Here is a 22,838-nt window from a genome sequence, read left to right on the forward strand (position 1 = left end):
CTTAAGATTGGGGGTTATTATTTTAGAAAAAGTATAGACAAATACACAGGCAAAACTGTGTGTTATTAGGTGTATGCAGTTCGGCCTTCACAAGCAGTACAGTGTGAAGTGGGACATATCTCTCAACTGTCCTTGTAGTCAGACCAAATCCTGACTAAGCGAGACAGTCACACAAATTCGGGACTGCTCCACCAGATTCAGGACAGTTGGTAGACTATCCTGCTCTCTCCAACCTGTTCTTGTCTCTTTCACCACTTGAGGCTGCTGGTTACTTTAGATCAGTTGCTGCATGTTTGGATCTGTGAAGGCTCTATTGGAAAAACAAATGGATACATGAAATTTAGAAAACTCCAACCATCCCTGGCATTAAATCCACAGCACTCATATTTAATAATTAGGCCTCTGTCCAGCCCCAACATTAAAGTAATAGTATTGCCATTTAATAAATAAACCTATTACCCTCCCTCCAAACAGTCCCAGCAATAAATTAATAGCATTTATGATTAATATAACCATTTCCCACGACCATTCCCGGCATTAAATAATTAATATTCACATTTAATAAATAGTCCTCCTCCACAAATTTAGCCCCACATTCAATTAATAGCCCCAAACCACACCAGTATTAAATTAAAGGTCCCGTCACCCCATCTTAATTTAAAAGGCCCCACCAATAAATTAAATTGCCCCACCAATAAATTAAATTGCCCCACTATCACCCCACAAATAATATATCATGCATTAAATAATTAGCCCCACCTAAACTCACCATTAAATTAATAGCCTACCTTCCACCCATGTACTATTAAGACTGCCCCCATTCCCTCACACATTATAGCAGCCCCCCTTCCTACAGTTTTCTCTGTGCAGTCCCCCTCCCTTTAGTTTTCTCTGTGCATCTCTCCTATAGTTTTCTCTGTGCAGCCCCCCCTCCCTCATCATCATCATTATCACCATTTATTTATATAGCGCCACTGATTCTGCAGCGCTGTACAGAGAACTCATTCATATCAGTCCCTGCCCCATTGGCGCTTACAGTCTAAATTCCATAACATGCACACACAGACAGACAGACAGAAAGAGAGAGACTAGGGTTAATTTTGATAGCAGCCAATTAACCTAGTAGTATGTTTTTTGAGTGTGGGAGGAAACCAGAGCACCCGGAGGAAATCCATGCAAACACGGGGAGAGCATACAAACTCCACACAGATATGGCCATGGTCGAGAATTGAACTCATGACCCCAGCGCTGTGAGGAAGAAGTGCTTGGCACTAAGCCACTGTGCAGCACCCCCTCCCTATAGTTTAGTATAGGCAGCCACCCTCGCTATAGTTTTCTCTGTGCAGCCCCCCTATAGTTTTCTCTATGCAGCCCCCCCCCCTTTAGTTTTCTCTGTCCACTCCACTCCCTATAGATTATTATAGGCAGCCACCCTCCCTATAGTTTAGCATAGGCAGCCCCCCTCCCTATAGTTTAGTATAGTCAGCCCCCCTCCCTATAGTTTAGCATTGGCAGCCCCCCTCCCTATAGTTTAGTATAAACAGCCCCCTCTCCCTATAGATTAGTATAGTCACCCCCCCCTCCCTATAGTTTAGTATAGGCAGCCCTTCCCTATAGTTTAGTATAGGCAGCTCCTCCCTATAGTTTAGCATAGGCAGCACCCCCCTCCCTATAGTTTAGTATAGACAGCCCCCTCTCCCTATAGATTAGTATAGTCACCCCCCCCCCTCCCTATAGTTTAGTATAGGCAGCCCTTCCCTATAGTTTAGTATAGGCAGCTCCTCCCTATAGTTTAGTATAGTCAGTCCCCCACCCTATAGTTTAGCATAGGCAGCCACCCTCCTGATAATTTAGCATAGGCAGCCCCCCTCCTGATAATTTAGCATAGGCAGCCCCCCTATAGTTTAGTATAGTCACCCCCTCCCTATAGTTTAGTATAGTCAGCCCTCCCCTCCCTATAGTTTAGTATAGGCAGCCCCCCTCCCTATAGCTATGAGCTTTAATCTCATGAGACCTACTCACTAAGCAGCGCTCTGCCCACCGCGCCCGCACTGACAGCAGGGCAAGAATAAAGAAAATATGCCGTCCAGAGCCTGCTTGCTGCAATGAAGAGGAGAGGGCCAGGTAAGTGCTGTTTTACTATATATCAAGTGAGAAGGAGGAGCGGAGGTGATACATTGGGGCTGAGGGGGGGGGGGGAATAGATGAATTGACTTTCAAGTTACTGGGGGCCTCACAATACTCTTAACCCAGTGACCTACATTGTCGTTTTATAATAATAGTAATGGTGCCCTGTGAAACATTAAGAAAAAGGAAATAAACAGAAAACAACCGACTCCCTGGCAGAATCCACCCTTACGAAATTTGCTATGAGACCCACAAATGTCTAGCTGTGCCATGGCTATGACCTATGAGCTGAAAGACTATAGTTTAATTCAGATACCATTCAGACCATTGCTTTCTGTCTGGGTAGACTGCAGGGACTTAATATTCCTGTCTCTCTTATTGCCAGCCTGTGGTGCACATTATAAAGTATATTTTTCCTTGGTTGATCTTGTTTCTTGATTGGCTGTAACACTCCCCAGATGGCTTATCACAAAAAAAGTGCAAATCCCTACTTGTTGCATTTGCCAAATTGAAATAGAGATTGTGATGTTAAACCATCTTTTTGGTTAATGTGATGTGATGTGATGACTGCTGTTGATCACTGTATGCTTTAATGGCAATAGCTTTACACAGCTTGAGACACTTATCAGAAGGACAAAATGTCCTTGAATGTATTGTTTCCTCATATTTTCCTCAACATGCAAAATACTCTCTAATCATTCTGATACAGTATGTCACCAGATATATATCGGGTAAATAGTAGGAAAGAAATCCCTCTGTGAGGAAAACAATCAATTACAAGAAGTCTCAAGAGGTCACAAAGGCCTCATAAAAGCAGATTTTTCATTGATAACTGGAGAAAAATATAAAAAAACTAAATAAATAAAGGTAATTTCTCACTTAAACATACCCTCTCTTTAGAATGAATAAATACAATTAGAAGAAATGTTGTTCCTACTGCTTGATTGCACAAATGTTTAATAAAAAAAAAAGGCCACCACAAGTTGTCAACCAACGGATCATGATTGAAACAGGGCGCCTGCCCTAAGTTCCACTGTGTTGTGTGGGCAAGGGGAACTGTGAATGGCAATTAGGATATTGAGATTTCCCATGAGCGAATAAGGGGAAATATTAGGGGCAGATATATATATATATATATATATATATATATCTATCGAGAGGCCTATTTGCCATACTTTTCCTGCATAGGGATAGCTGAGGTCACAGGGAATCTTCAGAGATAGACTGCATACAGGGTTAAATGCTTGCGGGATCAGACTCCAAGTCTTCCACACACAGGTGGTATAATTAGTAGTAATTAGACCAAAGGGAGGAGACTTGTGTATTTAATCCTGAATTGTGCACTTGTTAGAGGTGACTGATGCTGAACTAGTTGGCCAGTTATGAGTAGAGATGTTCACTGACCCCCGTGTTCTGGTTTTGGTTTTGGTTTTGGATCTGGATTAATTTCGTGTTTTGGTTTTGGCAAAACCACCCTTGTGTGTTTTGGTTTTGGTTTTGGATCTGTATTTTTTAGAAAAATTGCTAAAATATGCTAAAATCACATAAATTTGTTCTTTTTTTGTTCCTACATCATTATTAACCTCAATAAAACTAATTTCAAGTCATTTGCAGTCAATTTTGACCACCTCACAGGTCACAATATTATTTTCATACACTTTCGGACAAAGAGACAAAGACTGTAGCGACCTGGCTGGATGCTAAGCGACAGGGAAAAGACACAAACACACGGCAGTTCATAGCACATCTAGGAAACATTGCCACACAACAGTGGCAGAAAGAAAAGTGGTGCAAGATGGAATTGTACTTGGCCCCTCCCACCCACCATTATGTAAGATATTGAAAAGGACATGCACAGTTTAACAAAGCAAACACTCCAGGGACAAGCAGTGCCACTTTTGTGGCTGAAGTGTTTGGTTTTTTGGGCCCCACAAAGCAAGCTAGCAGTAGCTTAGCTGCCTTAAGCCTAACAGTGCTGTCAATTAACTTTACATTATTAAACCATGTCTGCTTGTGCTGCATCTTTAATCTCCTTCTCCTCTGTTGATACCTCACTCTCATCCCTGAAGAACTGCCAAACTTATGAGACACATAAATGGATATTACAACTGGAGTAGCATTAGATCTGCTTCAGACAGACTGTGACACGGAACATGTGGGCAGCATGGAATCTGTCATGTTGGAATACACTGCATTGAACAGAGATTTAAAGCAATATATAGTCGCAGTTGAGGAGACGGTACTTAAGTTAAAATGTGACCCACTGGATGAGATCCTGGATTTAAGACAGCTTGTACACGATAGATACACTGTGCTTCAGAAGATGTTTGTCCCCAATTGTAAAGTGCTACGGAATATGTTGGCGCTTTATAAATAAATGATGATGATGATGATGATGATGATGAATAATACAGAGGAGGCCCTGAGGCAGGACAATAAATATGTCCAGTATAAAGAACAGCTAAGAGACCTGAGAAAACAATGGGTGTGTTACCGGCACCCGGAAAGACTGAGTTTTGGAAGATGAAGACGAGGAGATCGCTGTCACCCTGAGCACACGGCAGATACAGTGAAACTGAGGATGGCTCATGAAATCAGTTATGGTTCATTTGATCGCTCCACCTGTTCCTTGATTAACTGTGGTAATTCTACAGCTTATACATGGCGACGAGCGCTGATCCCCCAGGATGCGTGTATTTATCAGACCAAGACCAATCCAGAGTGCCCCGGCGGGTTAGAGATGGTGAACCCAGTGAATAACAAAGTATGTGGTCACATGTACAAAAGACAAGCAATTGAAATTATGATTGAAAACAAACTTCAGAAGGGTAAATCCTCCAGGTGTCCAAAAATTGGCTGTGATCACTCTGACTCTATATCGGATCTTGTTCCAGACAATGCACTAAAAAGAGCCATTGAAATTCATAGCAAAAAGCAAGATCATCAATGAGCTTCGAATCAGCCCCAATTCACAAAAAAATCTAACATAGTTAGGTACCTTTGATGTAAAGTGCAGATTACAAACACTTTGTGCAATACTGATGAAACAGCAGCAAAGTGGAAGGTTTGAGTAATACATATACACTATATATCTATTTAGACATTCATGCTTACATTACTTCTGCAAGCAACGTTGTTCTTTGTTAATAAACTGTTGTCTTTATACCATTCAAAAAAATTAAAAATAATCCTCCACCATTCTGTGGATGTTGATAGTTGATAGTAGGATCAGGTGGGTCTCTTGGGAAAGCTATGTTTTTTCCTAGTAGCAGTTCAGAGAGAAACTAAAGGAGGAGACGCCGTCCTGTCACGTAACACTTGAACTGTCATCTTGCTCACCAGGAGCTCCTTGCATCTCTTCAGATCTGGGTCAGTTGGAAACAAAGAGAAGACATAAATCGTAAACCTAGGATCAAGCACAGTCGCCAAAATGTAGTGATCCAATTTCAAGATTTGATAACTCTTGGATCCTGGCGAAGTGAATAAAGTACTTGATTTACAAGTCTGACATATTTAGCGTAATTGCTTTGTTTAATCTCCTCCTTCAGTTTCTCAAGCTGCTTTTCCAAAACAGGGAATGTGATGGAATCACCCAGCTGTAATGCTCTCACAATATTGGTGGCATTATCAGAAATGGATGTCATTATCTCCTCCTGGATGTCCAAGCGCTTTCTCAAAATCAATATCTCTAAAACTGAACTCATTGTCTTTTCTCCGCCCAGACTCCCATCCCACGATGACCACTCTATTGTCGTCAACAACACCACCATCTCCTCTGTCACCCAACTTCGCTGCCTGGGTGTTACCCTCGACTCCTCTCTCTCTTTTGCCCCCCACATTCATTCCCTTGCCCAAGCCTGTCGCTTCCAACTACGCAACATCGCCCGCATCCGTCCTTTTCTCTCTCAGGATGCCCCCAAAACTATCATCCATGCACTCATCCTCTCCCGCCTCGATTATTTAACCTCCTCCTCACTGGCCTCCCCCACTCCCGTCTCTCTCCCCTCTGCTCTATACTCAATGCGGACGCATGACTCATCTTCCTCTCACGCCGCTCCTCCTCTGCCTCCCCTCTCTGCCCTGCCTTACACTGGCTCCCCTACAGAATCCTTTTCAAACTCCTCACCACCACTTACAAGGCTCTCTCCAACTCTACTGCCCCTTATATCTCTAACCTCCTCTCCATTCACACTCCTGCCCGCTCCCTGTGCTCGGCCAAAGACCTCCACCTCTCCTCCACCCTTATCACCTCTTCCCACTCCAGAATCCAAGACTTTACCCGTGCAGCCCCCCTTCTCTGGAACGACCTCCCTCATTCCATCCGTCTCTCTCCTACTCTGTGCTCCTTCAAACGTGCACTCAAAACTCACCTATTCCTCAAAGCCTACCAACCATCTACTTAACCCCCATCTCCTCCCTTTGCTCGTCCTCCCTTCTCTCCTCTTGCCTCAACCGGCTCCTCTTGTGCCTGGTCTGTTTACCCTCCCTTAGGATGTAAGCTCGTATGAGCAGGGCCCCTTCCCCTCCTGTCTCCATACCTGTTCTTCCGCTCCGTCTTTACTGCATATGACTAGCCGGAGTTTCTGAAGTATTGGTACTTTTTGTTCATTGTTCTGTATGGTTTCACCCTGTATAGTCTACTGTTAGTACTGTGTGCGACGCTGCGGATACCTTGTGGCGCCTAACAAATAAATGATAATAATAATAATAATAAATGACATATCCTGAGGAGAGTCCAAGCGGGATAAGCCATGTTGCAATGACATCCCTTAATTTTTGTAACAGATTGTCAGCTGTATGCCTCTTAGTGAAGCCGGTGTTACACAGAGTAGCCTGCCTCTGAAAAATGTGACTCTCTTGGGTACATGCTGCTGCTGCTGTTCCTGCTGGTGAAGGCGAATCACCAACCCAGTGGGCTGTCAGTCATATAATCTTTAGTTTGCCCAGTTCCACTTGTCCACATATCTGTAGTGCAATAATTCAATTTTTATGAACCTTCTGGTAGAGGTGAGGAATAGCTTTTCTAGTAAAATGGTGTTGAGATGGAATTTGGTATCAGAGACACAAGACCTCAAGTAACTGTCTAAAACCAGCTGCATTAATAGTGGATATTGGATATACAGTATGTATATCAGGGGCGGATCTAGAAAAGTATCCTATCCGGGGCGATTTAGGGGGGGCGATTTAGGCCCCGCCCCCATTTTGACTTCAAGGCTGCCGGCGGCTGCACAATATGTGCAGGTCCGCTCGGCAGTGACAATGTGCTGTCCGGCTGCTCTGATTGTGTTTTAAACACAATCAGAGCAGCCGGGCAGCAGCACACTGTCACTGCCGAGCGGACCTGCACATATTGTGCAGCCGCCAGCAGCAAGCCCCTGCTAGGGGGGGCGATCGCCCCGATCGCCCCCCCCTGGATCCGCCACTGATGTGTATATATATATATATATATATATATATATGTATATATATATATGTATATATATATATATATATATATATATATATATATATATGTAGAAGGCACGCTGACCGTCCCCTCTTTCCAGAAGAAAGTGTTAAGGCAACACATTGAGTGCAAGAATAGTACTCCAGGTGGCCTCATTGAGAAAGTTTAGTGAGCTGGAACGAGAAATGTCTTAAGGAGGGAGGCGAGCTTGGAAACAGCGATGGAGGCTGTGAAAGCTAGTTTGAAGGAAAAGGGGCCAGAATAGCTGTTGTCACGGTTGTTCCCAGAAGGCCAGGAATCTGATACACAAGCTGTGGTCAGCAGGAATGACCAGAGGAGCCATGTGCGTTGAATGAAATGGTCCTGGAATACTAGAGTGAAGAAAGTCTTTTGTGAAAGTGGGGAGTGGTCATTTTCATATAAAGGGTCCCAGTTCAAGTGAGGTCACTGGAAAAGACCCATTATTCCCCCCCTTGATAGCTAAGAAGCAGGTAGAAATCGGTCCTGGAGTAAGGGTGATGACAAATGAAGCCGCGTCTCTGGACTAGGGCATAGACAAGAACACTTAATGTGTGACACATAAGTCCATTTACGCATCGCACCCTGCTTTATTTTTACTCGGTGTATGCCAAAGAACGCAATTCATGTTCACAAGTAAATGACACTTCCAACAGCCTACAGTTTCATGAGCGGAACAGGGGAGGGAAGAGGCGTATGCATGTAGACAATGTACAGTAAGGGATTGCCACGGTTTGGGCATCTCTAAGGTATGTGTTGTTCACTTGTAACATTTGCACTAGCTGCAGGGCAGGTGTAAATGTCGATTACTAGCGATGACGGCTGTGTATGCATGTGGAACATGTGTTTGTAACTAGCAGCAAATGTAAAGTGTAATTTTATATCCAGTACGCATTGAAAACATCTCAATGAAAGTATTTGGTGAAAAAAATAGTAAAAAAAAAGTTTTTTTTGCAATGTTTCTCCTTAATGATTATATTATTAACAGGTAACAATAATTGAATACTTTTTTTTCTGTGTGTTCTGCTTGGACTTTTATCACCCAAAGATGACTCAGTGTCTTCAGTCATTAAAACCTTACTACATTTTCCATTTATGTTTTCTTTTTATTTCGATAGCAACTATTCTCTTATATTTTAAAATGAATTTCCGTTTATACCTCTCCCTGTCACAATTTTGCATGCCCCCCAAAAGTCTTATGCCCTAGGCTACAGCCTAGTTAGCCTATTAGATAATCAGGCTCTCCAGGTAATCTCAAATAAAAGCCACAAATATAAAATAATGTATTTACTTAAAATTGCAAGACAATATAATAAATGAAAGTAATCTGAAAGAAGAAACATGAGTTAGTTGTTCCAGGCAGAAATAGAGCAAAGGAGCGAGACTGTAAATCAGGTGACTCTAGAAATAACGTTTGTTTCTGGTGCTAATGGTCATTTAAGTGTAACTATTCCTAACATATTTAAAAAGACATAGTTTCCATATAATTCACTTCTTATGTTTCCAGCAGGTTATGGACATAGTAATTTCACCTGAATAGTATGAATAATACCTACTTACAGCACAAAAGGATCTAATTTTTTGCATATTCTTATTTTATGAGTGTAAGTGATCTTCTCGAAATTGAAGTTATGCTCCGTTTATTGTATTCATTCCTAGCGTATGAAAGTACAGAGGTGATTACTGTTAAATGTTCTAGGCTGCCTTAGCAATCAAGACAATGTTTCCAAATTATCATTCTACATCTATCCTAGTGCTGAAATGGTTTTATATCTCTATCACGAGGGCAATTTACAGAGCTGCGGTGTAAATATAAAATAGCAAAATCATTTTCAAGTGTCACATAAACAGTGTTGCATAAGTGTGAGATTCATTGTGATTTGTGATCTTTATTCACTCTAGGTATGAGAGTTTACCAACACACAGCGTCTCACCCCGAAAAGCATTCAGAGCTGTAAAACAGGAAGGACAGGGAAAAAAAACCCTTGAAAAATACTTGCGTGTCTTTTCTTTCCTTGCTGTTAATCATTCTACAGTAAATGGATAAACTAACTGACTGGATCCTTTTGCAATATGAGCATATGTATTAGGCAAGCATGAGAGGTGGTTTTGACAGAATAGACTCAGCCCCCCCCCCCCCCCCCCGTTCCCCCAAACAAACAAACTTTTTTCACCACTTCATGAACAGTTGGTGCAACAGTGTTATTATTAATCTTTATTTATAGGGCGCCACAAGCTTTCCACAGCCTGTACAGGAAACAGACAGTGGACCATACAGGGTAAAACAGTACAGAACAGTGAACAAAAATACCATTACTTCGATAGCTCCAACATAGGGGTCTATGTATCCCTAAGATGTGGTACAGCTAAATATGCATTGCTGCACATCGCAGTGATACATATTTAGGTACCGCTTAGATGCACCATGTCGGGGCTACTCTGGGAGCCCTGGTGAAGTGACCCCTATACAGCACTTCCACTGTACCGGATTCTGCGAAACCAGAGAGGCTTCAGCAGAATCCCATAGAAAATGACAGGTAACACCATCCTGAGATGGTGTTACCCGTCCGTGCAATGCGAAGCTTATCAAAACTTCATGCATTGCAGAACATAGCAGTCCCCATAGTAATTTATAGGGACTGCGGTGCTGCACGGTGTTAGCCTAAACGGAGGAGATTTTTTTTATGTAATCTCCTCCGTTAGGCATTTAATGCACTCGTACATAGCAAACTTATTTAAAAGATGCGGAAACAGCCAACTTTCGAACAAGCGGTCGCATGTCAGTTGGTTGAGCCGGTTATTGGACAAAAACCCTGTAGTATGTATCCAGCTTTACCCCTTTATATAAAACCAACAATGTTAAAACTTAAATAACATTTGGTGACCAAAGTGCACTCATTGTAGATGATAAAATGAATACATTAGTAGTATATGTGGCAGCATAGTTTTCTGTCTTATTTATGGGATTGAGGCCAAGAACAAACAATTCAAACACATTATCAATCTGTGATTGCTAGTTTTTGTTTTTTACATTTGCAAAAAATGTTTTCTTAACATGTTTATGAATCATTAAAATAGTTATTTTTTTATTTATTTATTTTCTTAAAAAAAAAAGACCCAATATGATTAAGCTGTCGGCTAATAATGACTTTGCATTTTCTATACTGTTAATGAATCGTTTCTTTCATTTTTTAGTCTAGTTATAAATAATTCTAATTATATCGCAAATGGGTACACAACTCTGTGGCTATAGTGTTCTTTAGAGAATCATCAAGCTTTAATGTTATGAAAGGTTTTACATTCTGCTATAAAAAGTAAATATGACCGTGGTGTTAAAGTGAAAGCTGTTCAATAGCAATACCTCTTTATATCAATGTTTGAAGACATCAGCCTATATCCACATTATTACTGTTAGAGAGAATACTGACCTCAGTCAGTACTCTTTCATTTCAGATATTATCAGTCTAGAAAAGCCCATTCATGTGCTTCTAGAGTAGTGATGGTTTTACAAAGAACTCTACTGTTATGATGATTTATTTATTTTAGGAACATTTCTGGTAGACAATCCCAAGTTGTGTCCATCTATGGACTTTCCATAGAAATCCTCAAAAAATGGTTCAAAGAGCTCCCATATATGTGTATATGGGAACAGCACGGTGGCTAAGTGGTTAGCACTTCTGCCTCACAGTGCTGGGGTCATGAGTTTGATTCCCGACCATGGCCTTATCTGTGTGGAGTTTGTATGTTCTCCCCGTGTTTGCGTGGGTTTCCTCTGGGTGCTCCGGTTTCCTCCCACACTCCAAAAACATAAAGTTAGATATAGAAAGAGGGCGCTCTAAAAACCTATTAGATACCTAAAATAAACAGAACTATGGGCAGTTGCAGCTCTCCTTACAGGCTCTGGTACCTGATTAAGGATATAAACATAAACAAAAAGAAAACTGAGAGCGCAAAAAACTGTAAGCCACTAGTTGGAATAATTACAAATTCATTTATTATATAAAATAATATGTATTTAAAGATGATATAAATATACCATTACACATATTTATAAAACAATAGCCAGTATTGGGTATAACAAAAAACTGGCATATATCAGATTCAACACTCTAGATGTGTCAGAGCACATAAAATATTCCCTAAATGGATTCACAGCAGATGTAATAATAATTGGATATACTCGTGTATATGTATAGGTTGAAACTTGTAGACACAACTAAGTGTGTGAGATGATAATCCAACAAATACACGGCTCAATCCTGGAAAATGAATGTACTAGAGCACACGAATGTAAAAACAAATCCTCATACCGCAGATGATTTAGTCCATGATAATGGTAAAGTCACTCATGAATAATTCAGGAAGTTCAGGAAGGCCCTTTAAACTTTCCAAGCACACACACAGACCCTGCTATGAGGTCTGGCAGCCCGGACTCCTCTAAGGCGGCGTCACCAACTGTGGGGGAGAGTGTGCGATGCTGTGAACGAGGTGGGCCCACTAAAGAGGACAGTGGCGCACTGCCGCAAGCGCTTCTCAGCCATCAAGAGGAGGCTTAAAGAGAAGATGGCCCAGGAAAGGAGGTCCACAAGACGCACGGGTGGGGGCCCCCCTCTTCGCATTGAATACACCGGTTATGAGGAGGAGCTGCGGCAGATAATGCCCCGTGAAATTGTGGAGGGAATTAATGTGCAAGACACAGATTCACCCTCATTTGCCCAAGGAGTTGGTGAGTTATTTGTCGTTTTTACGATAACAATATTCAAAGTTTTTTTTATCTTAAAAGTGCCTTTTTTATTTTAAACATGTTTTTTTTTTAAAAATGTGTTTTTTTTCTTAAAAGTGCCTTTTTTAGACAATCAGTATGTAAAGGGCAAAAAATTGTTTTTGAACTGTTTTTAAATTTGCAAACACATTTTTTCGAAAACAAATTTCTTTGTAAATTGCTTTTTGCTGCAAATACATTGTATGCTTTGTCTAATACATTCAGATTCGCCAGGACGCCAGTTTACTCCCAGTCCAAGGTCTACACCTCCACCTTCAGCAAGAGATTCTGGCTCTGAAGAGCAAGCAGGTGCGTGTTCTCTGTTTGGGGGAGAAATAATGGACTTGGATGTTTTTGTGTACAAATGTTTGTGTCCATGTTATATTTAGTGATTTTTATATGGTTTGCAATGAGAACATAGGGCAACATTTACTAAACTGAGGGTTTGGAAACCTAGAGATGTTGCCTATAGCAACCTATCAGATTTTAAAAATAATTTATTTATTGCGTTCTTCAAAATGTCAGCTAAAATCTGATTGTTATATGATATGATTGCTATAGGCAACATCTCCACATTTTCAAACTCGCAGTTTAGTCTATATCCCCCATCATGTACTACACAGAGGGAGACCTAAAATAGTATTCGCTTACCCCAAAGCACGGTCTTGCAGCATTTTGATACAAACACCCTCAATGTTAGCCTAAATTTTTTTTGTCATTTTGAACCCATCACTGTAACGCATAGCCAAAATGAGATTTTACTCCTAAAACATATGAGTAGCATCCTTCATCAGGTCGCAGAGGACAACTAATCTTGAAGGTAGACATTGGTAACCATTCTTTAGTTGTTAAATTTTTTTTTTTTTTTGGGTACATTGACCAGAATGCAATTTACAAACATGTTATTTCCTATATACTTACCTTGGTTATTTCACCACAGGAACCTCAGCATCTCTGCAAGGCCAGCGCCAGTCTGCGCAGATGTCACCTACTGATGACCCACAAGGAGACACAGTCATCACTTTAGAGATGGTAGATGTCCCCGTGTCTACGCACCAGGAACAAGCACCTGGCCCTGCGGAACAGTCATCCGAGCAACAAGCTGCAGCTCCTCAGATGGATACAGGGCGAGAAATGGCCCAATCCTTAGCTAATTTTCAGGTACAGCAGTGTCAGTTTATGGACAGCCAAACTCGGCACATGTCCCAAATCGCGGCCCAGTTGAGGCGGATACACCGCTCCAATAGCCAAATCCCTGCTGGAATAAACCGGCTGGCAAACGCTTTGGAGCAAACCAACGTGCAGCTGGCCCAAATGACTGGGGCTGTGGACGCCTTGCATTCCTCCGTTCGCGAGGGGAATGCAAATGTTATCCGGCTGACAGGCCAATTACAGCAGGAACTCATTGCCCGCTTGCCGGCACCTTTTTCATCGGCCTCCACCAGTACTGCTAGTACGCCAAGCAGATCGTCACATAGTACTCCTCCAAGGAGAGGTGCTCGCACCAGGGGTGGGCGAGGGAGGGTAGAGAGTGGGGCAAAACATAGTGATATGCCAGCGAAAAGGCGGCGCTAGGGCAAAAATTGTATTATTGGGTAATGTTTTGTTATGTATGTGTAAGCGTTATACTTTTTCTTATATTGTGTTGTAATGCAATAAATGCAGTTATATTTCATTGGTATCAGTCTTTCTTTTCTGCACATTAAACAAGAGTATACTGTTTTCTTTAAAACGATGTACTAATTTCACGTACACATTGACCTCTGACTGTCACTTTCCAGGGATTTTAACAATTACAACATCCGGAGTACACACTATCCTCTGTTTAAAGAGTCCAATTTTATTAAATAATTCCATAAAAAAAAACATTGCACTGACATAAAAAAAAAAAACAATATATTTTTTTTTTTGTTTTTTTTAACTATTTATTTTGAAAAATAGCAATCATGTACAGATAAGAATCAACAATTAGTACATTTGCAGGACAAGAGACCAAAACAGAGAACAGTACATGTCATGGGCATAAGTCAAAGAAGCTGAAAACATTTGAGTAGCAAATATATAAAATAGCCAGATATTGTCAGTAAACAGGCAGGTAGGTATACAATTGTTATGCAGAATACTCAAGACACTATCACATTTTATATCAATATAGTGTGGGGGAGGGGGAGGGGGAGGGGGGGAGGAGGGGGGGGGGGGCACTGGTCGCCACCGAGACTGAAAGAAAGAGAGAACATTCTTCCCAATTATCCACACAGTTCCCCAACCATATCCTTCCTTTTTAAGAGGAAGAACAAATAAATAGAAGAGGGGCAATGAGAGTTTCAGAAGAGAGTACTGCTTAGATTCCCTGGGAAGGGAAACAACATCGAGAGTCAAGAGTAAGGCCACCTATGAACCTAGGGAGTCTATTTAGGAGGAAGGAGATGGTACAGGAGGTAAGGGGTTATAAGTAAAGCCAAGGGGCCCAAACCTGGTGAAATTTATCATCCTTATCATACAGGTGGTATGTAATCTTTTCCATCCGGAAATAAACCAGATATAGGATCGCAGGGCCGCCATAGTGGGGGGATCAACTTGTTTCCAAGACTTAGCTACTAGGCAACGCGCAGCAGCCAGGACATGGGAGGCCAATTTTGCAGACTCTCTATCATCCTCAATCAAAGGGTAACAGAGAAGAAAAGACCATGGGTCTTTCCGGACAGGGCATGGAAGGAGGGAGGAGAGGAGTGTCCTAACTTGGTCCCAAAAGGAGGATATTTTAGGGCAGGACCACCAGATATGCAGAAAGGAGCCCAGCTGGCCACAACCCCGCCAACATAATGGAGAACTAGAGGGGAACATTTTAGTGAGTTTGTCAGATGTATAGTACCACCTATAGTATACTTTATATGCGTTCTCCTTTACCAAAGTGGAGATAGAGCCGGTGGCAACTTGATCCCATATGATTTCCTAGCAATCCTCCTCTGGGGGGGGGCCCAGATCCCTCTCCCACTCCCTCTCATGCCTACCGCCCGGTGGTAAAAGTACATTGAGAATTAAGCTGTAGATAGAGGAAATCATGCCCCTACCCAAGGGTGAGGAGAGACATAGGGATTCAAAGGGAGACCTAAGAGGGGGGGGAGGGGAGCCCCCGCGAGGAGAGAGCCCACAAAGTGTCGTAATTGGAAATACTCGTAGAATTTAGGATGGAGCCTTGGATATCTAGAGCGTAGGTCATCCCAGGAGTTAAAGGCCCCTTGAAATAATAGGTCTCCAACAAATCGAACTCCCACAGTGACCCAGGGACTATAGAAGGCAGAGGAGAGCCCAGGAGGAAAGGCAGGGTTACCCCAAAGAGGTAGGACAGTAAGAGAAGACACCGGTATCTTGAGATGGGGTCGGCAGGTCTCCTATATTGCAGCTGAGAATAGAAGGGTAGGGTATTGGGAGGTAAGGGGAGATCTAGTTTGTTTTGAGAGACCCCATATACAGGACAAGATTGGAAAATTAAGATAAGCGGATTCTATGTCAACCCACAACAGTGCCGGGGGGGGGGGCAAAGGAGGCTACGATCTGGCTCAAATGAGCTGCCCAATAGTAAATTTTCAAATCCGGGAAACCCCTACCACCACCTCTGGTGGGTCTCTTTAAGAGAGCCAGCTTAATTCTGGGAGACCGGCCGTTCCAGATAAACCTAGAGAGACATTTTTGGATAGATGTCAGATCCAAAAGGGGAACTCGGACAGGAAGCGTCTGGAAATAATAGAGGAGCTTAGGGAGGAGGTTCATTTTGACAGAGATAATCCTGCCCAGCCACGAAATGATCAGTGAGCGCCAGGAGAGCAATTCAGACTTGATCTTAGCAAAGAGGGCCGGGTAGTTCTCCCGGTAGAGGGAGTCATAGGAGTCGGTAATGAAGATACCTAAGTATTTAATTTTCTTTCTCTGCCACCGAAAGTTAAAGCGGGAGGTGAGTACCAATCCTTCTGGTGAGGGAATATTAAGGAGGAGAGCTTCTGATTTTGTAATATTAATCTTGTAGCCTGAGAGGTGCCCATAATGGTGTAATATGTTAAAGAGCCCAAGGAGAGACTTCTCGGGCTGCAGGAGAGTCAGAAGGACATCGTCCGCAAAGAGAGAGAGCTTACTCTCCAGTTTCCCCATCCGCACACCCTGTATGTTTGGGCAGGCCCAGATAGAGGCCTCTAGAGGCTCAATAACAAGGGCAAAGATGAGAGGAGACAGAGGGCACCCTTGGCGGGTACCGTTGGATATGGCTATAAGGTCAAAGGGAGAGCCGTTGATCATGACTCTTGTGGAGGGTCGAGAGTATAAGGCTTGAATACCCGTGAGGAGGTTGCCCGAAATCCCAAACGCCGACAAGGCTCGGGACATAAAGCTCCAGGAGATCCTGTCAAAAGCCTTCTCGGCATCAAGGGAGAGAACAATGGCTGGGGCCTTCCTGGTATTAATGATATGAATCAGATCAACGACTCTCCTGGTATTGTCTCTGGCCTGACGCCCCGGTATAAAGCCAACTTGGTCATAATGTATAAGAGAGAGAAGGACCGAATTTAGTCTATTAGCCAAAATTTTTGCATATAATTTGACATCTATATTAAGCAGGGAGATAGGGCGATAACTAGCGCAGTCATGAACATCCTTGCCCTCTTTATGAATGACGGAGATCCGGGCCTCCAATGAATCCCTAGACCAGGAACCCCCAGTCAGGACTGAGTTGAATAGGGTGTGCAAACGGGGGACCAGGAGCCCAGCAAACCTCTTATAGTACACAGCAGTAAAGCCGTCTGGCCCCGGAGCCTTTCCTGTTTTCTGAGAGGGTAGGTCACATACAGCAAATTTCAGAGCAGAAGATTCGATCAGAAAAGGCCTCTCGGGAATGAGGCAACCGTTACATCACAACTGCATACCAGATAGGGACCCCGGCCATCCTCAGTGAGCCAGATGCGAAGTTAGAACATATGTGCAGACTTTTTGTGTCGTACAGGTTGTAGGAGCTGCAACTGGTGGGCGACCCCTGGAATTTGGCAGCTGGCACGGGGCTTGCTCACAGGCAAAAATACAGATTTGTAAGAATTATAATTATAGAACAGCAGGTCTCAATCGTGAGGCTCTATAGCAGATAGTACAGGGTTTTCAGCGAGATGTTATTCCTCTTGCTTAATGTTCGGCTACTCTCCTGTCTGAGAGGGCTCAGTCTCTGCAGGTCCTCCTGCGGGCAGAGAGCAACTCCCCACTGCAGTCAGCTCCGTGTCACACTGTGTCCGTGGGTAGAGGTGGCTGTGTGGAAATTTTTATGTGGTAGAGTGACACTACCTACACTTATATGAGGTTCACCACCGGGTGGCAGTAGAGAGTTAGGCTTGCCTGTATTAAGTCAGGAATCCCTGAGAAGCCTCTCTTCAGGCACGATCAGGAACTGGCCCAAATATGCTATAGACTGTTAAATTCACAGAGTGAAGGGGGAAGGCACACACTGGCCTAGCAACCCCTATACCCACACCACTTTCTTGTGTCAGGCTGTGACCGGCGGGGCCCGCAGCCGTGGGTGGAGGGAGGCTGGATACCCCTTATCCTGCGGCAAGAACTCTTTCCCAGGTGCCCCCAGGCTTTAGTATGGGGATGAGGAGAGTGTTGTAGAGGCAGATCCAGTGCCACGGAGCTCTGCGCTGTCCGACCGGAAGTCCCACGGCGAGACCGGAAGTGGCGGGGTCCGCTGGGCAGGTCTAAACTTTACCTTGGGGTCTTAACCGGAAGTAGGCCCAAAGGCCCGGAAAATGCGTCCCGGGAGATCAGCGGGGTCGGAGATCAGCGGGGCCAACAGGACTTCTCCGGAGGCAGGGAGGTCTGACAGCCAGGCGCCAGCAAGCCCAGAATGTAGGAGGGCACTCGGCGCCGGAACTTCAGCTGGCTGCAGGAGGGCTCCAAACGTCCCGGGAGACAGGTGGGTGGCAGCAGAGGCTCCAGTGATCTTCCCACGTCGCCCAGGATACTCAGGGAGCGTGAAAGCTGGGCTGCAGGTTGGTTACAGGAACCGGGCAGAGGGAGAGCTCAAAGAACGTGGCTGACCGAGATGGCGTCCTCGCCACGCCCCAATATATGTTTTTTATAGTACGCACTTACATTTAAAGTATTTTGTAATGAGACGGTCTCAAATCTGCCTCCTCCCTCTGTGCTCTGCACATCACCAAATGGGACACGGGCCCCTACTTGTTCACTGTCTACTGCAATAATCAGTGGAGTAAGTTGATGTAATGCTAGATTATGTATCAGACAGCAAGCCAGGATAATATCAGACACCTTTACAGGTGCATACATAAGCACCCCACCAAATTTATCTAGGAACCTGGTTTACATGAGTACAAACATTGGTACTACGTCCACATCAGCCAAAGATTCCAGATTCAAACGCACTTTAAATGCACGTGGAGTGGCCGGTCTGCACAGGGTCCGCGGAACAGATGACAACTGTTGTACATCCTCCTCCAGGTGCCTTTCTGCCTCCATCAGGTAAAAAGCTGCAAACATACACTGTCCAGAATACACCACATTCACCGGAAAAGCCATTCTCCAAAAAACCCACACCTAATTAACTGCTGGCCGCTAGACTGTCATTGACTGTGATTTATTCTGGCAGAAACACCTTTTTGATTTTGTAACTTTTGGATTGCATTACCATTAAAGTAAGGGTTAACTATGTAATGACATATTGTGCATCCAGATTTTGAAAAAACAACTGTATTTTTGAGGATTTGTTGCAACTGGAAAACCAAAAAAAAAACCTTTACATCAGTAAATAGGATGCAATAATACTGGGTGAAAAAAAAAAAAAAAAGTACCGTCAAATTACATGACAGTTTGCCCATTTCCCATATACAATCCTAAAGGAGGAAACTTTGCACAAAATGGCTCTTTCTCTTATGTTAACAATGGCTAAATAGTTTAAACAGCACACTGTTTGAGCAATCTCGCCGCTCACAAGCAGCGCTTTCATTTTGGTCTATTGAATGGCGGTTTTCCGGCGGCTTTATAAACCCCCTAATAGTAAATCCGGCTGTTTGTATGTAGAACATTGTTGAAACCGTCATGGTGCTTTATACAGAGGCGGGTTTGGAAACATCACTTCTGGCCTTTTGGACGGCGGGTTTAGCCTTAGTAAATCCGGCGATGGCTTAACCCGCCGTCAAACCCGCCGAAAGTCGGCGGGTTTACAAACACGCCTGATAGTAAATCTAGCCCTTAGTGTGTGTGGGGAAAAAAACTCAGAAAGGGCTGAAATTTCCTGCAGCGCCACCTGCTGGGCGGAGTTATACACTGACCTACTAAATTCTTAGTGTGTGTGGGAAAAAAAACCCAGAAAGGGCTGAAATTTGGTATACTAAGATGTTTTTAATTTGTTAATTTAATTTGTTAATTGTTAAAAATGTTAATAAAGATTTTAAAAAAAAATATATATATATTTCTTGAAGGAGAGGTGACAGTTGGGAGTGGTTGGTGGTTGACGGGGGTGACAGTGGGGAGTGGTTGGTGGTTGCCGGGGGTGACTGAGCGAGAGGAGTGTGATACTCAGGACCGCTGAGAGAGATCCCTGTGTCTGGATAGACATCTGGATAGATGTGGCGATAAAGATGAAGGATGAGGTGATGGAGAAAAATGATGAGGTGGTGACATGTGGACAAAACTACGTTAAAAAAGGGCGTTTACGTCAGGAAGTAACGCTCTTCCCCTGAGGAGGCCTGGGCTAGGCCCAAATGCATGACAAGAACCTTTTTAACACCTTAAGTAGCTTGATTTGACTAGAATGCATGAGTATCATGCACGGGTTAACTTGTGTGTATATATATATATATATATATATATATATATATATATGTTTATATATAAGAAAACAGGGATACTCTGCACTCTCCAAACACATAATTAATGCTATATCAAGTACTGTTCTATATTAAAAACAGGGAATGTTAGTTCCACATATTGCAATATATGTTTAAGCTGACCAACTCACGCCAAAGTCTTCCCATTCTGGTCAGTCCTAACATGATCAAATGCTATGCTATTTTATCTGGGCTTAAGGCCATACTTACCTACTTTCTTCAGCTCTCTTCCGGGAGCCAGCCAGTGGAGGGGGCGTGAGGGGGCGGGGCGGCCAAAATCGCGTCATTTCGGCCCCGCCCCCTGTGACGTCATGACGCAAATTGCGTCATTTGACAGCGGGGGGCGGGGCTAAACGCCGCGATTCATCGGGAATCACGGCGTTTGGGATCTAATTCTGCCCACTTCACTAGGAAGTGGGCACTTCCTAGTGAAGTGGGCAGAATTCGGGAGATTGCCACACTCGCCCGGGAGTCCGGGAGACTCTCGCAAAATGCGGGAGTCTCCCGGACATTCCGGGAGAGTTGGCAAGTATGCTTAAGGCTTACCTACACACAGCTTTTAAAGGCAAGTCTTTCTCTAACACTAGCAGCCATGGGAGACCTGGGACTCACCTGATACAAGTTGGAATTAATTAATGTAAAGAATGGGGTGCAAGAGTCATGGGACTTACATTGTATAAACAAAAACAGACATAGGTCCTCTGCACTCACCATGTACAGACTGGGGTGCAAGAGGGTGTTGTCCACATTGTATAGACAAGAAAACAGGGATACTCTGCACTCCAAACACATAATTAATGCTATATCAAGTACTGTTCTATATTAAAAACAGGGAATGTTAGTTCCACATATTGCAATATATGTTTAAGCTGCCCAACTCACGCCAAAGTGTTCCCATTCTGGTCAGTCCTAACATGATCCAATGCTATGCTATTTTATCTGGGCTTAAAGCTTACCTGCACACAGCTTTTATATATATGTTTATATATATATATATATATATATATATATATATATATATGTATATATATATATATGTATATGTATATATATATATATATATATATATATATATATATATATATATATATAGTCCAAACTTGTGTCATTTTATAAATGTTTTTTATTTGGTTTTTCTGTTCGTTTTTTTCATGTACATTAGCAATGTTAGTTTTAATGTGTGTTATCAATGCTATTTTGATGTGCGGTATCATTGCTAGTTTTAATGTGTGTTAACAATGCTATTTTGATGTGTGGTATCACTGCTAGTTTTAATGCGTGTTATCAATGCTATTTTGATGTGTGGTATCATTGCTAGTTTTAATGTGGAGTATCATTGCGAGTTTAAATGTGTTATCAGTGCTCTTTTAATGTGCGGTATCATTACTAGTTTTAATGTTTTATTTTTGCTTTGTTCAGAATTCAACTATTTGGAAACCCTCCCTTAAAAATCCAACCTAGGGAAGGTCCTAGGGCCATGGAGCTGCTATGTTTACTTTCACCATATTGTAGGCTGCTGGACTGATGCTCTTTGAACACACACAAACCTAGACAGGACAGACACAAATATGTATATATATAATAGAGCAAGTGCTAAGAAGTTTCTAAATTAGTTTTCCCATTGAGTTTGAATATATCGAGAAATGGGCTCAACCCCATTTATTAAATCTCTAATTTTGAAAATGGCATTCATGCTTGAATGCATATTAACTATTTATATTCTATAACATAATGGATAAGTGGTGCTGATAAATAATGGCTCTTTCAGACAAAACTAAAAGACATACATTTCTATGTTTAAATGTAAATGTTATTTATAGTAATTTTCTTAGTAAGAAAATATAATGGAAAATTGTTTCTTGTTAGAAAAGGGCCATGGTAAGTGCCCTGTGCTTACTTTATGAAGGAAGCCCTAGTCAAACAATCTTTCTTTGGTGTATAATTAGCACAGCCAGTAGTAATTATATGGCTATGTAGAGGTTTTGGATATATAAATCATCTATATTTCTTAATAATTCATATTTATAGCATGGTGCAAGTGTATTGTATGCGTCACTCTGCTTGGCATATGCAAGTATTTTACATAAAGCAACGACCAGAAGCAGTAAGAAAAGAAATGAGAGTTTTTCTTCTCGCTATACCGTAATTATGTTATTTTATAGTAGCATTTTTACAGACCACCCTTTACAAATAAAATAATATACATTTTTACTACCCAGTATCAATTAGCATTTGTTTTATTTGATGCTAGAGGATGACAGTTTGTGTAATTGAACCTGTAAACATCTCACTTGTATAATGTTACAGACACGCTGGTTACTACTGAACCCTCTGTTTGTCTGAATGGGGTTTCACATTATCAGTGCTCTTTGTGCCAGGGGAGTTAAAACAAAGGACACATTTTCCCAGTATTTGCAGTACATTTTTTTGCCGTACAACAAGCTAGTGTTTGTTAACAGCAGTTTCAATGTAAGGCAGTAAGAGTACAGTATTTTCACATGTACCTGGGTGAGTGCTAAAGATGTCTTCTTATAGACGAAGTGTAAATCACAGTTACATAACAAAAGTTAAAGCAATGTTTTATTTTTTTTATCACATCTGCTTA

The sequence above is a fragment of the Mixophyes fleayi genome, chromosome 2 (assembly GCF_038048845.1).
Source record: "Mixophyes fleayi isolate aMixFle1 chromosome 2, aMixFle1.hap1, whole genome shotgun sequence".
NCBI classification, from domain to species: domain Eukaryota; kingdom Metazoa; phylum Chordata; class Amphibia; order Anura; family Limnodynastidae; genus Mixophyes; species Mixophyes fleayi.